Source organism: Vanacampus margaritifer, chromosome 2, assembly GCF_051991255.1.
Source record: "Vanacampus margaritifer isolate UIUO_Vmar chromosome 2, RoL_Vmar_1.0, whole genome shotgun sequence".
Lineage (NCBI taxonomy): Eukaryota > Metazoa > Chordata > Actinopteri > Syngnathiformes > Syngnathidae > Vanacampus > Vanacampus margaritifer.
Window position 1 is genome coordinate 2,324,171 of NC_135433.1, and position 15,223 is coordinate 2,339,393.

Sequence of the window (15,223 nt, forward strand, 5' to 3'; positions counted from 1 at the left end):
CCCCCCTCCGTGCCTTCACCCTTTCAGTCGCCGCCGATCTGCTGCTGTTTGGACTCACAAATCACAGGGAGGGCGGCTCTGCAAACAGTCAATCTGGAGGGAAAAACACAAAGTGATTAGGAGTGTTAGAGAAATGAAAACAAGAGGGAATGACGTTTTTCACACAAAATATTTTGACATATACAGTTGGAGTAATATGACTTGTCAAAATGAGTGTGTTCCTTTGGAGTTCTTTTAACGCCACACATTTTTGGAAAGCCTGTACTGGCTTTTTTCCAGTCGCAGCAGACACGTCCAGGTCAAAATTTTGCAGTAATAAATGTAATAATTATACATGTATTTGTGGAGACCGGGGTCAAGTTGTATTTTACAATTTTAAAAATGTGCAGAATTTCACAAGTTATTTCATGTTAAAGATTAGATAGCTCTTATTAATATGAAAAGAAAAATGCACTGATCTGTCACCAAAATCTTACAAATGCAATTATGCCATCTAGTGGCAGAAAAATGACCTCAACGCAAATCAATATCACACTCGTTTTTTTACAGCAGAGCACATCTTTTTAATTTTAACTCAATTTTATGAATTATTAGGAAATTTATGAATAAAAAATGCAGCCATATTTGCATTAAACTTAATCGTGAGTTAACTATTGAAGTCATGCAATTAATTACGATAAAAAAATTTGCGCCGGATACTCCTAAAACAAATACTTCACTATCCAACTGCCATTAGTGTTTTGAGATATGAACTATTGATTTTTGATATTTTTGCTTTGACTCGCAAGCACAAACTTGACACGAGCGCCGTGTCAAACCGAATTAGTAAATAAATGCTCAAAAAGAGAACTTCAAGCTGTTTATTGATGCTCCCAGATTACATGTGTATTTAAAACAACCACATAGCTTAGCCTTTAGTCTGCTAGCTTAAGGCTAATGATTAGCATCTATGTGGACATCCCGTACCCCTTTAAGGAACTGTATTATTTATCTCTTGCAAAGAACGATGATGTGAATCACGTAGATCATTTTCAGGAGAAGTACGTTTCACATTTGCAACTGTAACCTTCGGTACAGTTTTAAACGTTACGCTTAAATTCGGGAAAATGATAAATAAATTCTTCATAAAATAAAAGAAAAAAAAACGAAATAAATGTTTTTTAAAGATTTATTGCAAATGTATGAAACTTGAGTTAAATATAACTGAACTCTACTTAGCCAGTGACTCAGTCACACACCACCAGAGGGAGCCCAAATAGCACCCATGTTGAAAAATAAAAAAATAAAAATCAACTTCCACTGAGTTTTTCCTTTCTGATAGTGTTGCAATCTCAATACCACGAGATTGGAAATGAATGCATTGTTTTAAATTGGTTCATCCTTTATCTCGTTATTTTGTATTATATGTGGTTTTACGCTTCACTCCACCCTCATATTTTGGATTTCTACTCACTGTATTTGTGTTGCAAACCACACGAAACCCGATCTCACGCGAGTAGAAATGCAGAGATGTCGGCGCGTAAGGGGCGCGTATGGAAAGCCACGCCCCTTGATCTCGTGTGGGTGGGGGGGTTTGGTGCATTGCTCAAGGGCAAGACAGGAAGCTCAGGAAGGTCAATGTGAACTTCATCAACCAATTCCTTTTACAGCCAGCAGTCAACATGAGGGGAAATAAAACAAAAAAACAACAACAATTTGTTGCCAAATTGGACACAAAGCGTCCTTTGTCCTTCCAAATGACGAGCTCGTGCTGCCCGACATGCATCAAAATGCAGTTTCACTTGGCCTCATTTTCCGTTAAGATACATTCCCATCTCTGTGACATACCTCCCCCGGTTTCAAACATTTAACTTTTGAAAGTACAGACTGTTCGCAAAGTCACTATGTGCACTTTATAACTTTAGCACTCAAGGAAGAGACGTGCTTCAATTTGGAATACAGAATAAAAATAATTGAAGTGCACTGCAACTTTCTGAACACTCTGTAGATTGTTATAAGCAGGCTTGGGGAGTAACGGAATACATGTACCGCCGTTACGTAATCAGATTACAATTATTATTTTTAAACTGTATTCCATTACAGTTACAGGAAAAAAAACATGTAATCAGATTACAGGTGCATTTATTAAAAATGGGGATTACTTTGAGGGATTACAATTTATACGATGAGAGAAAGTGCAAAAGAGGGCGAGAGAGAGCGAGAGAGCGAGAGAGCGAGAGAGAGAGAGAGAGAGAGAGCGTGCACGCCCGCGCGAGTGGGGCAGTTGCTACATGTCGGGGAGGTGGGAACGAACAAACTGACTAGTCGTGTGCTCCAACCGCGGGCAGTTTGAAAAAGCTTCACGGACGGAAGGAGGAAATGGCGACCGGTATTCATTAGAATTTACTCGGAGCGAAAGTTTGAGCTAAGAGTCCAGTGGCATGCTAAGCGCTGTAGCTTCTTGCTAGCTAGCCCGCTAGCCTACAACCATAATGTGAGTTACACTTTCCAAACAAATCAATCTATCCATCTATCTATCTATGAGGTGTGGTTGCTTTCAGTGACTGTTTGAAAACAGCAAATGGCTTTTAATCAATCAATCAATCAATGGCCTACATGCTTTTTAATTACACAAGGATTTTTGCTATTTGTCGGCTGCCCGGGTCCCGATCACCCGCAAATAGCAAGGGCACATTGTATAGAATATATATTGTGGTGATATTTATTTTGAGTAATCCAAAAGTAATCCAGTTACATTACTTTAATATTATGGTACTTGGATTACGTTACTAACAAAAAAAAAATTGCAGGTAACTTGTAACTGTAAGGGATTACATTTTAAAAGTAACCCTGCCAACCCTGGTCATAAGTCCACTAATATGAATATCCTGGGAAGCGTTGGTCATGGTGTTTGCGAGTATTGGAACGAAGAAAAGAATAAATATATGCATATCCATGGGTTTGTTATGTTTACCCCTCCCCCATTTTACCAGAAGCGCACAGAGTGAAGGAATAAGGAAGAGAGAGAGTGAAAGTAGACATTTATATGACTGGCTTTTGTTGCCTTGTCAGGAGAAATCAGCTCACGGCATCCTGACGACGAGAAGGAGAGGCACGTGTGCACGTGTGCACGTGTGCACGTGTGCACGCGTGCGCGCACGTACACGTCACCAGCCCGCCTGACCGTCCTTGCGCTCCGGGAAAGGTTGATGGCGGGAATGGAGACGTGTGGCCGGTGACCCTGCAGCCATCGTGGGGCAGCACATGTCAAAATGTCGGCAAGTGCAGTGAAGATAATCATGTGCGGAACCTCCACGAGGCGCTGTCGGTTCGCAGCTCTGAGGTTCTGGGTTCAAAGACTACATTGACGTGAGGTGTGAACGCGATAAGCGCTCGCTTGCTTGTTGTGTCCTCTGATTGGCTGCTTGAGCTAGAGAAAATAAAAGCTGACTGAAGTTACACTCGCTGTGTAATGAGAAGACGGGCGAGAGGCGCGGGAAGTCTCGCTGAAGGCTTCATCGGTTACGCTAATTCATTTGCAACGTTTGTCACTTTCGTGTCATGTATTAATAAGTTAACTGCTGTACAGCGAAACCTCATTAACTTTCATGACGTGTGGCGGATGCGCGAGGTAAGTGAGTCACGAGCTTGCCAACCTCTCGGCGGAACTGATTTTTTTCGGTGTGACTTCCCATATTTTTCTATTGATATCCACTTTTTGTCAACTGAGCCACACAGTTGTTATTCAGGACGGCGTCATGTGGAAAATAGCACGATACAGTATTGTATTTGATTAAACATATCATAATAATTACATCAAATGTAAAGATTTTTTAAAACTCATTCAAACCCCAAAACGTGTAAATACGTTTTTTAATGCTTTGTCATCCGCCCCCCAAAAACGTATTTATACGTTTATTTTATTTTATTTTTATTTTTTTTATGCAAGAGCAAACAGAAGGCTTTTATGCAGCTTCTGACATGAAGAAGTGGCTTAAAGCAATGGTAGGTGCATTCAGGACGGCGGCAGATGGAAAATAGCACTATACAGTATTGTATTTGATTAAACATACCATAATAATTACGTCAAATGTAAAAAATTTTTTTAACTCATTCAAACCCCAAAACGTGTAAATACGTTTTTTGATACTTTGTTATTATATATATATATATACTTCGCTCCCAAAAAACGTATGTATACGTTTTTGTTGTTGTTTTTATGCAAGAGCAAACAGAAGGCTTTTATGCAGCTTCTGACATGAAGAGGTGGCTTAAAGCAATGGTAGTTATTACAAAAAACGGCCAGCAGGTGGCAGTAGCGTATAAGAGATCAACCAGGGCCATGTTGCAAAAAAAAAAAAGCTCTTTTGCCAGTGTGTTCAACAAGAATGTGAATAATGATGAAACTTAGCTATATTCTAATGCTAATTGCTGCAAAACGGAAACAGACACAAGTGGGCTATACTTTTTTTTTCCTGATGAAAGAAGAGACTCTAATCTTTCTTTTGGTAGGTTCCATGTTTTTTTTATAGCAATAGAGTAAAATATTCTGTGGGACTTGCAAAATCAGTCAAAATCGAGTAAAACAGCCGGGAGCGAAGGGGGCTGCTTCAGTGCAAATGGCTGGGAGTGAATGAGTTAAATGTTTTTCATGATTTTGTGCTTAGGTAATTGTGCAATTGTTCTTTTGGTCAACAGGGGGCAGCATATTACACATACAACTTAGAAGATGTCACATCTACTCTGTAAATTGCAGTAGTCATTTTTATTGTCTCTCTACATGTGCTGCTAAACCTTCACCCTAACCTGCTTAAAGGGTTTTATTACTGTGACATGGATGCTAATTTCGTTAGCCCATCTATGGCGTTTTTCCATCGTGTGTTAGCCTTAAGCTAGCAGACTTTTATAAGACAATCTTTTGAAAATTGTTCACTTGCTGCCAAACTGCTTTTTTTTGTGAAGTTCGCTGGCAGTGGCGCCATCTAGTGCTCATAACTGGGATTTGTGTTTGCAACTGGAGACAAAAAGAAAGTTCAAGTTGAGTCAATCGAAAGCCGAGGTAACACCGCTTATAACGTTTTCTTGATTGCATCGTTTGCCAACTGTTCTCCCTCACGCCCAAATTAGTTGAAAAATAAATTTTTGATCCGAAATCAATTGTCTAAATTAAATGTTAAAAACCTTTTGTTCAATTTAGGCGTTTCTTGACATTGTGTCGCTTTTTGACTTTCACTAAAGAACACGGAAATGATTACATACATGCAGAAGCACACGTTTTAGATGATGTCGAATGACAAATGTTTGACTTGATTTAAACAATCGACACATTTTTACTTCTAGACTTTCTAGACGAGTTTTGCTCGTCAGGCCTTGTCGTCACTTATTTGGTATCGAACAGACTGCGGCTGCAATGTTGATCGCAGAAAGAGTCGCGTCCTTGCGGCAAAGAGCTTTCAATCACCAGGTGTGACATTCTTTAAGCACTTTCATAGAAAACGTACTCACTTTCTCAAATTGTATACAAAAAGCCCTTGAGCAAGAAGAAAGAAAGAACGTTATACCTAACAAATTGGGAGGAAGGGATAGTGTAGTTTTGTTCATTTTCTTACAAAAAAAACAAGGTACGCATAGAAAAAGCCGGACGCAAACCTCCGACTGAAAATACAACAGGAAGTAAGAAGCTGAGTGCGGGAGAAACATGGAGCCGACCAGTTAACACAAATTAACCGTCAGCACAGTTTGGACTGAAATCTAAACTGTCATAACTACAAAACTAAAATACACAAATACACATTTTCAACATCTTAACGGGTTTTTAAGACACCACATATCATGTGACAGGAAGAAAAATTGTAAAGTACTGTATGTTCTTCTTAGCAGTTTTTATAGCATTTGTTGTAGTACCAAGACTGACCTGTTAGAGGCAGCATGGTGCCACAGGGCATCCAGACTGCGGGAAAATACAAAGAAGAAGAAATTGGCTTTTTTTTTTTTCTGGCAAATGTGCTACGGTTGCAAATGTTATACATGCCTCAATCATTTCCAGAATAGATCAGAGAGGAGGAAAATAAATTCTTAGCTACACCACGCCATTTTTCTTGTTAAAAACACATTACAAACATTTTTAATTTATATTATTTCAATGGGGAACGATGATTTTAGATACAAGGTCATGGAATGAATTAAACTTGTACCTCAAGGCACTACTGCATATTTATGAACGGTATCATGTTTGTTTCTAACTATGCAAATCACTTTGTGAGTCCCCCGTAAAAGTCTCGTCTAAATCGAATGTATTTACTTTGTCAAGGTCATGAAAATAGTTGCCAGCGTAAAGACTTTTATACTCCGGGCGTCCATGCTACAGCCAAGCGCCACCATTGGGAGGACATTCATTGCGTTGACATTTACAGCAGAATAGGATGACATTTGATTTGCGATTGTATTTGGTATGCGTGCTTACGTAAATAAACCAAATGGCTCAAGCGTGCCATAACCTGGTCTGTCTAACGTGTGGAAAATATGTATCATTAAGGACAACAAAATGGTGATTTTTTTTTTTTTTTTATAGAACGTTGCTATTGCAAAGAATACTCAACGGAATGAATTGCATTTACGACAGAGACGTATGCAAAAAAGCATATGCGATAAATTGAGATTGTCATCATTTTTCCAGGCTTTTATTTATGTCATAGGAATGATTCATTCTCGTGCTTACTTTTCCTTGTCACCTTACACTTAAGCATCTCCAGATATGCAAATGAATTCCACCACCAAAGCAACTGCTCGGGAGTGAAACGAGAAATTTGATTTGAGGGCGCATACATCACTTGCTGTCAGCGGCGGCGGCGGCGGCGGCGGCGGCGGCGTCACACAACCAATCACCGCCTTGTTCCTTACTGTTGCGCTTGGCAACTTCTCCGCATTTCGACGGGCAGACAGTCGAGAGCCAGGTGGACTTACACGGTGGCCGCCGTCACACTCACCAAAATACCACACGTTGCATATGACACCGACTATTTCCCATCCAGTCACTCTACACTGTCACTGTCTGAGTAAAGATGATATACATGCGGGGTGTTCATACCAAAATATTAGCAAAATACGGTCATACAAACAGTAGGAAAGACTGACAAAATAGCCATTTAAAGAATGATTAATTAGCCTGCTTGCCTGCTAGAAACCCACAAACCAGAAAGATTGAGGCGATGACTTACTGGATGCCGACACCGGTCCGTAAGCTAGCCTGTTAGCCTACTAGCTTGTGTTAACATTGTTAACATTTTTAATTCTTTATTTTATATTTTAACTATTTTGAATTTAGTTATAGATGTGTAGAGCAGGTGAAATAGTGTTGAACTCCGTATAATTCGACCTTAACCTATCTGGTACCTTCTTTTTGTTCTAAAATTTCTTCTCAGTGTCCTGCGTGAGAACATATTCTGTTCGTGAGAGAGAAAGCACACACACAGTTCCCACAACGATACTACATTCGGAGCTGTCAAGTTCAATTTGTTTGTGAGATTTTGTTTTGGGAAAAAGTACGAGCTGGTACACGGAAGAGTATATTTTGTCTACAAAGGGAACACAGGTGCGAACTGAGTACTAAAATTCTGTTATGTAACATATTGTGTGAGAACCAATCTGTTTTTCTTATTCATGGGAGGAGAAAAAGGCGTTTTGCTTTCAAACTGGGGTGTATAAGAGCTCTCTCTCGCAAAGGGAGGAGGGCACGCACTCTTGGATTGACACACTCTTTACGTGATATTCAATTGGTGTGACCGGAGATCTCCGTAATAAATCATCCTTCGAAGGAGCCTTTGTCACAAAGAAGTCTCATCTCCAATTTTTGGAACACGCAAAAGATGACAAATTATATCATCATTTAACACTTGCTAGCCTACTAATTTGCTATCCTACTAGCCTACTAGCTTGGTAGCCTACTAGCTTGCTAGCCTACTAGCTTGCTAGCCTACTAGCCTGCGGACAAGTGTAAGACACTTCAGGGAAAGTTAACTGTTTATTAACAGTCACACATTATTGAGTCAGTGTTTCACACATACTGTACGTCATTTCTATATCCCAGGACAGGAGTGGAGCAGTTTTGTTCAGTGGATTCAGCGGACATGTTGGTGTCGAACAAACAGGAGTAGGGCTCTATTTTTCAACATTTTGGAACCTCATTAGATATGCTCGGCTATTTTTTTCCCGCTTCTTCTTCATTCAAATTTGGCAGGCTCGCAAAAACACTTCTCTGAGCTCTCAAATTTACAAGACATTTTTTTTTTTTTTTTTTACTAGTGCTGTCAAAGTTAAAGCGTTAACTAATTAATTAATCACAAAAAATGATCGCAACGATCAGGAATTAACGCAGATTAATCGCACTATTAATTTTGACCATAGATTATCCTTCAGCGTGACAGCAGATGGCTACTTTTTAGGTAGCACAGGTTGCGTTTGAGCAATAAACATAATGACATGCATTAAAGTAAAGCATTTAATAAATGTTTGCGTATCACATTAAGAATTTGTTCATGTCAAAATATTTTTTTCCCATTTTAAATTATGCAAGTAATTAACTGATTAGAAAAAATGAGCGTGTGCAGTGGATCAAACATTTTTTGACGACGTCCTCATAACATTAAATGTCAAAAGAACTAACACTTTACCTGGTGCTCTTCAAATTTGGTGGGAAAAAAATGTTGATAAAAAAAAATTGTAAATTTGTCACTTTATAATGTCGCAAATTTGCGGAATATTGCCCCAACCCTCTAAATATATATTTATACGTGGCCCTAATACGCCGTTGTAAGAAAGTGAAGTGATGAAAATTTCTTTCATCAGGGTTATTTGGCAACACATTCAGAAGCAATTTTGAAGAAATGTTGCCAAATTTGCAACGTTCTTGTTAAATCTGACGAAATGCGAGTAGCGACAATTCTAGCGACTTTTTCTAATGTTCTTAATCTTCATTTACTCACTTTTTGCCTCTCTCACGACGTTATCACTTCATGCAAATTGTAAAGTGTGTAAATTAGGCAATGATGTCGTTTCACCTTCAAAACAGTGTTGTCATCTTGCCAGAAAGGAAAGAAGCCATTCGCTGTCCTAAAATTAGCTAGAAGTCTCAATTTTTTTTTTGAACTCATTCAGTGCCATTGACGGCTAAACGTCAAAAATTAACTAAAAAAACTATTTCTATTAGTTTAATTTTTTTCCCCAATTTTGTTAACAAGAGTATGAAAACCTAGAATTTTTTTATTGTTCATTTAGAACAGATGTAAAATTTGTGATTAATCGCGAGTTAACTAGCGAAGTAATGCGATTAATTACAATAAAACAATGTAATCGCCTCTTGCCTTTAATTTTTAATAATCTTTTTTTTAATGAATTTATGGCAGTAAATGAGTTGATTTATTTTTGTTTTGTTTTTTTGGTTTGTGCTCAATAAAAACTAGGGGTGATTCAATACCGATTAATCTTGATACGAATCGATAAGTCAATTATTGCGATTTTTTTAAACTATAATTTAGAAAATACTAATCAATAAACTTGTACACTGTAAGATTTGTATGAAAACGTACATCAGGCTTATAACTGCATTTAACAAACAGGTTGGAATCTGTTTCATGTTTGAACAGCATTGAAATCAAATATTAAGGCTTAATGTTCCGTTAATATAACGTTTTTCCATGCTTAAAGTGTAAAACCTAACCCTAAGTAAGACATTTTGTTGAATATTTCCATTAAAAAAATTGATGTTTAAAAATCGATTCGGCTGCATATGAATTGATACGAGAATTGTTTGCTGTAATATCGCGATATATTCCCGAATTGATTTTTTTTAACACCCCTAATAAAAACCACACTAACTATAAAATTAGCTAGAAGTCGCTATTTTTTTTTAAATTTTTTATGTTCAATAAAAACATTAAAAATAATAATAATTTAGCGACTTCTAAATAGGACAACCAATGGCTTCTTTCCTTACTGGGGAGGTGGCAACACTGTTTTGAAGGTGAAACTTTTTTTTCCCCGCAAACTTTCACTAGTTGGCTTGGATGTGGATAGACTGACCGTGAGCTAAGTAGCACATTTGTTCTCCGTGCAGCCTGCACTGAACGTGTTGTAAAGAAAACCTTTTTTGTCTTCATCTGTTTGTCTCTTAAATCCACCCCCCCGCCCCCCTCCCACCCCCGGACTCGCCTACTTGCCGTGACAGATCACAGACGACACATTCATTAGCTGTGATGGTAAGGAAGACAGAAATGACACTTAGCTTGGATGCTAACTATGAAGGCAATTAAGCACCGCTCTCTCCCCCCCCGTGTGTGTGCTTATGTGTGCGCAAGGAAGTGAGCGCCTTATCGTTGGAAACAGACCTGGACGTGAGCAGGCTGGTGAGCAGGAGGGGAATGGACTGGAGGGGCGGCTGGTGCTGGTGGTGGTGGTGGGGGGGTTGGGGGGGGAGCAACAGTGAAATTGAAGGATAAGGAAAAAAGAAATCGGCAGGCGCAGATGGGAAGACGCACGACAGACACGTGGGGGATATCAGAAAGGGATAATGCGCTGTGAACGAGGGGGGGGGAGGCAGATAAAAGACACAGAGGAGCGCGTGGGAGGGGACGTGGGGAGCAAGTAGGACGTGATTCGGGTGGGAAGTGGAAGTGAAGACAGTGATAGGAAACAAACAGGGAGGTGAATATGCTTGTATAATTTGGGGGGAAGGGGGGCATAAATTGATGGGCTGTGGGAGGCACAGTTTGAAAGGTTCAAATCTCGGCTCTGGTGAGGGATTTCTTAGCATAGTCTGTGATCAGAGTTAGGTTAATATTGTTGTACGCTAGGACAACAATAAAGCACCGACAGAAGCTGCTGTAGGCCACAGCTCACGGCCAGACACTCACACACAATCTTGCTTTTTGTGTTCAAATGTTTACAATACATTTAAAAGTGATGTCCGGTAAGTTTAAGTGTGTTTTCATGGGTTTAAATGTGTTTTTTTTTAATTGTGGTTTTTCTAAATCGATTTTCCGCAATAGCAGGTTGGATCAGGAATGGGGCAAAAGCAATTAATCGAATAACTTGATAGATAGTTTACAAAAAAAAATGTTGAAGCAAAATCTCCGCCTTGACCATTTTTCTACACTGATTAATGTTACTGCAGACTCATGCACCACTCTGTGTAGAAAAAGGTTAACAACTGGCAGGACGGTAGTAAGCTAGGAGGAAAGTGTGCATAAAAGAATGTCCATTTGGGTAAGACATAATTCACAATTTAATGATGTGAGTTACTGATAGCAGTTATTGTCTCTCAAACTGCGCCAATTCTTCCACTCTTTTCAGGATTCGTATTTTCTTCTGAGAAAATTAGTCTTCTTTTGTTTGGATGAAGATCCGACAGTCTTTTGTCCATGTGTCCTCGATAAATCCATTCTTTCTCAATTATCGCACCCTTTTGGCAATGTCAGCATTTGGTTTGATTTCCGTTGACGTAGACATGTTTACCTTTAAGTTTGTAGCTGTCTCCCAAAAGAGCAATCTTTTTCGTCCTGTCAACAAACCTGATCAGAATTGCCGGTGGTCGTGTCCCCCCAGTTGGAAGCGAACAACACATCTGAATGTGTGCTGGATCCACAATTAATCCCAAATCTATGAGTTGAGTTGTCACTTGCTGTTCCACAGTCTCTTTCACTGAAGTTTGGTTCGAATCATCTGCGCTTGTGCCGGCTGCAGCTCTCACCGGGAGAAGTGGCGGCCCGACACGATTTTGATACCTGTAACTATCCCATCATTGATACGAAGATTCTGTTCCAAATCATCCACTTTTTGTTCCAAGGCGACAATGCGTTGATCTTTTGCTTGTCTGTCCCTTTTTTCAACTGCTGAATTTCCTGCCGAAGTGGCTTGATGCTCTTTTTCATTTCAAGTATTTCGGTGATCATTTCTTTGAGTTTTGCAAGAGAAGATTTTATCTCCTCAGTCTCGTCAGCTCTTTTTCTGCTGGGCATATTGCAACAATGTCGTTAAAAATCCCAATGTAGAAATCAACAAAATAGTTAAAAGTCAGGAGTGAGTGCAGGAGCAAGTACAAATGTGCCCTTCCTCGACAGATGCGTCCTTGACTTGTCCTTGTTTGAAGCATGTAAAGTGAGGACCACCATAAGTAACAGTTTTGGGTGAAAATTTGCGGAATGGACTTAATGATCTGTTGAAACTGTGTACTTCTCTGTTGGGGTTTGAGAAAAATGTAAAATGCGAAATAATTCATGCTTATAGTGCCATTGATAAAATGCTAAACATTTAGAAATGATGGGAGTGTAGTAATTATTTATTTTATTTTGTTTTATGTGACTTATGATGCAACTGTGTAGGATAGGCAATAATCAGCCTGGTGCTTCAGCCTTCAGTTCATTGATTTGTTTGAGGGGATGATTGTCTTTTCTTTTCTGTGTTGTGTATGGATCGTCGGTGCAGATGCTTGGAGGTTTCTAGTCTCTTGGGTTCAGACAAAGTTACACCCTGTCAAAACTTGGAGCCAATTAAAAGTGACTAAAACTCCTCATGACATCTAAGTATGTTCATTTAAATCCAAACTCATGCTTGCACCCTCAACTGCGGTATTTCACCTCTGACATCATTTGTATTCAACACTGACACCAAAAGAGACGGAAAAAAAGTCATCACTGAATAATTACACGTCTTTTAGCACTTGTTTTACCCATTCACAATCACACATCATTTATGTGAGCAAGAAGGGGGCTGCTAAAAAAGCTTTTAGCACCCGTTTTATTCAAAGTATGCTGTGGAGACTTCTATCGCACGTTTAGATTTAACACCCCAAGAAAACTTTGTCCTGTACTGCTAAGATACATTTAGCAGCAGAGATGTCAAGTCCAGGTCCAGAAAGTAAAAAACCCTGGCAGAGTTTGGCTTTAGCCCCAAGTGCTGGCTGGCTAGCTAGCTAGTTCCCATGGTGCTCGTTTACCTGCTAGGCCGCAGAGGTGGGCAATCTCGGTCCTCGAGGGCCGGAGTCCTGCAGGTTTTGGAGGTTTCTCACTTCCAACACAAGCTGATTCCAATCAGCAGGATCGTTATCAGGCTTATGCAGAGCTTGCTGATGAGCTGATCATATATCAGCTGTGTTGGAAAAGGGCAACATGCAAAACCTGCAGGACTCCGGCCCTCGATGCCCACCTCTGTGCTAGGGAGTGTTAGAAGACTATCTTTGTCTTACGCGTGTTCGTTGTTGTTCGGGTAGAGACAATGTTGATTTTCTGAATACAGACTGGAGATCGGTGAACAGGTCCTTCGAAGGATTTATTTTACAGAATATTCCGGACACAAGCAAGTTTACAGACAAATGGCTGCAGTCCTCTCGCAAGTGTGTAGTTACAGCGGACTCACAGCATTCTTATACTATCTTGAAAACCCCCCAGGAAACAGCCCCCAAGCCCCCCCGCCCCCTTCACTCAGCTAAGAAAGACATCATTCAATACACATTGACAAATGGCCCTTTGATGTGAAAATATAGTAGGTCTCAGACCTGACGTCACCTAGCATAAGACTTACAAAGAAATCATACTAACACATTGACTTCAACCACAGACAAATGGTCTATTGTTGTGGAAATAGAGGAGGCCCCCCCCAGACCTCATTCAAACACTCACCAAGCTCTACTGAGGAAATTAAAACAATTAGCTAGCTAACTAGCATCAGGGGCTAAAGCCACATTCTGGACCTGGATTTGCCATCTCTGTTAAGCAGCCACTGTGAGAAATTTTCATACATTTTACACACAACTCTCGACAATAACATTAGCACGAATGCTATTGATGTTGAATCAACAATATTATACCATCAATGTTGTGTGCATCGTAGAAACACATGCAAGTGGACATAATTGGAAGAAGTGTAAACACCTTATGGAATGAGTAATACATGATGAAAACGGCTCTTTCACTAAAAATTCAAAAGAGTTTTTAGGAGGATAGAATCAGGGTTCAATGGTTAATTCCTGGAACACATTGGATGAGTGTGCCGAGTGTTGGGTTTATTTAAGCAGGCCCGTTAACAGATGAATGTGGCCAAACTGCATGTGAGAGGAGCGCAGCTGTCGTACGAATCCGGCACGTCTCAGCTGCGTTTCTCAGCTGTGTTTACAAAGTCTCGCCTACAGTTTTTTTCGTGTTGCAGAAAGTGGATAAAAAGATCTAGTATCTACTGTACTTGAAACCAGCATTTTTCATTTCACTTTTGATGTCTGTTAAAAGTAAAAAGAAATGTCACAAAGGGCTGTTTCTGCCTCTCTGAACCAGATATCAGAACAATGCAAAATTGCATTATGGATATTTTGGGGTACGTTTTCAGAACAAAAGTGCAAATTGGTCAAATTGTGAATGGCAAATGATAGATATTGTAACATTTTTAATACTTCATTTCATATATTAACCATTGTTACACATTATTAACATTTGAATTCTTTATATTAACCTTGTCGAAATGTTTTGTGTCCTGTGCAGAGCAAGTGGTGTTGAGTTCGGTATAATCTGACCTTAAACTGGGACATACTATTTAGTCTAAAAAAGTTCCTTCTCAGTTTTGTGCGAAAACACATTTGGTCCTTGAGAACAGAATCTGTTTTGAACACCCACACATGACTCTGTTTTCGCCATCGCTCACGGAAAAGTACCAGAGAGTATGTTTTGTCTACAAATGAAAGAGAGGAGGTCTTTTAACTATAAGAAATCATTGTACATGCGGAAGAACTACATTTGACGCTCTGAATCCCACCTGTTTAAGTGATGAATTAGAGGCTGTTATCTGTCCAGAGATCTCTGACTGATTAAATCATTTTTGCAAAGGTGTATTTTTCTTACATTAAATCTATCTTCATTTTTGGAACACGCAAAGAGGACAAAATAATTTTATTCCTCTTTCACAAAAGAATATGCCGGGCTTTACTGTAACCTCAATAGCATTGCCATAATGAATATGGTCCATAAAAACAGGTGAGGTTGACAGTGATGTTAATACGCTCCTCAATATTCAATAAGCTATCCCAGAATATGCGAGCAGTCATGAATTATGTGTATTTTTCAATTTTGAATTAGATGCCTCACAGGACTTTCTCTTGGTACACCGACTTAAAAGCATTTTTGGTTCATTGAAGACTCTAAAATAATCAAGGATTTGCAAGCCCGTGACCAAACTCTAAGAGGCCACATAAATAAATAAAAAATAG

General features: G+C 39.4%; 1 protein-coding gene across 1 annotated transcript in view; it reads right to left on the reverse strand.

The window, feature by feature from the left end:
* Window positions 1-15,223, reverse strand: part of lingo3b (leucine rich repeat and Ig domain containing 3b) — a 102,532-nt gene that overhangs the window by 64,683 nt on the left and 22,626 nt on the right. Inside the window, exon 2 of the mRNA XM_077555809.1 lies at window positions 20-93. The gene's annotated coding sequence lies outside the window, so the exon portion shown is untranslated. The remainder of the gene's footprint in view (window positions 1-19; window positions 94-15,223) is intronic.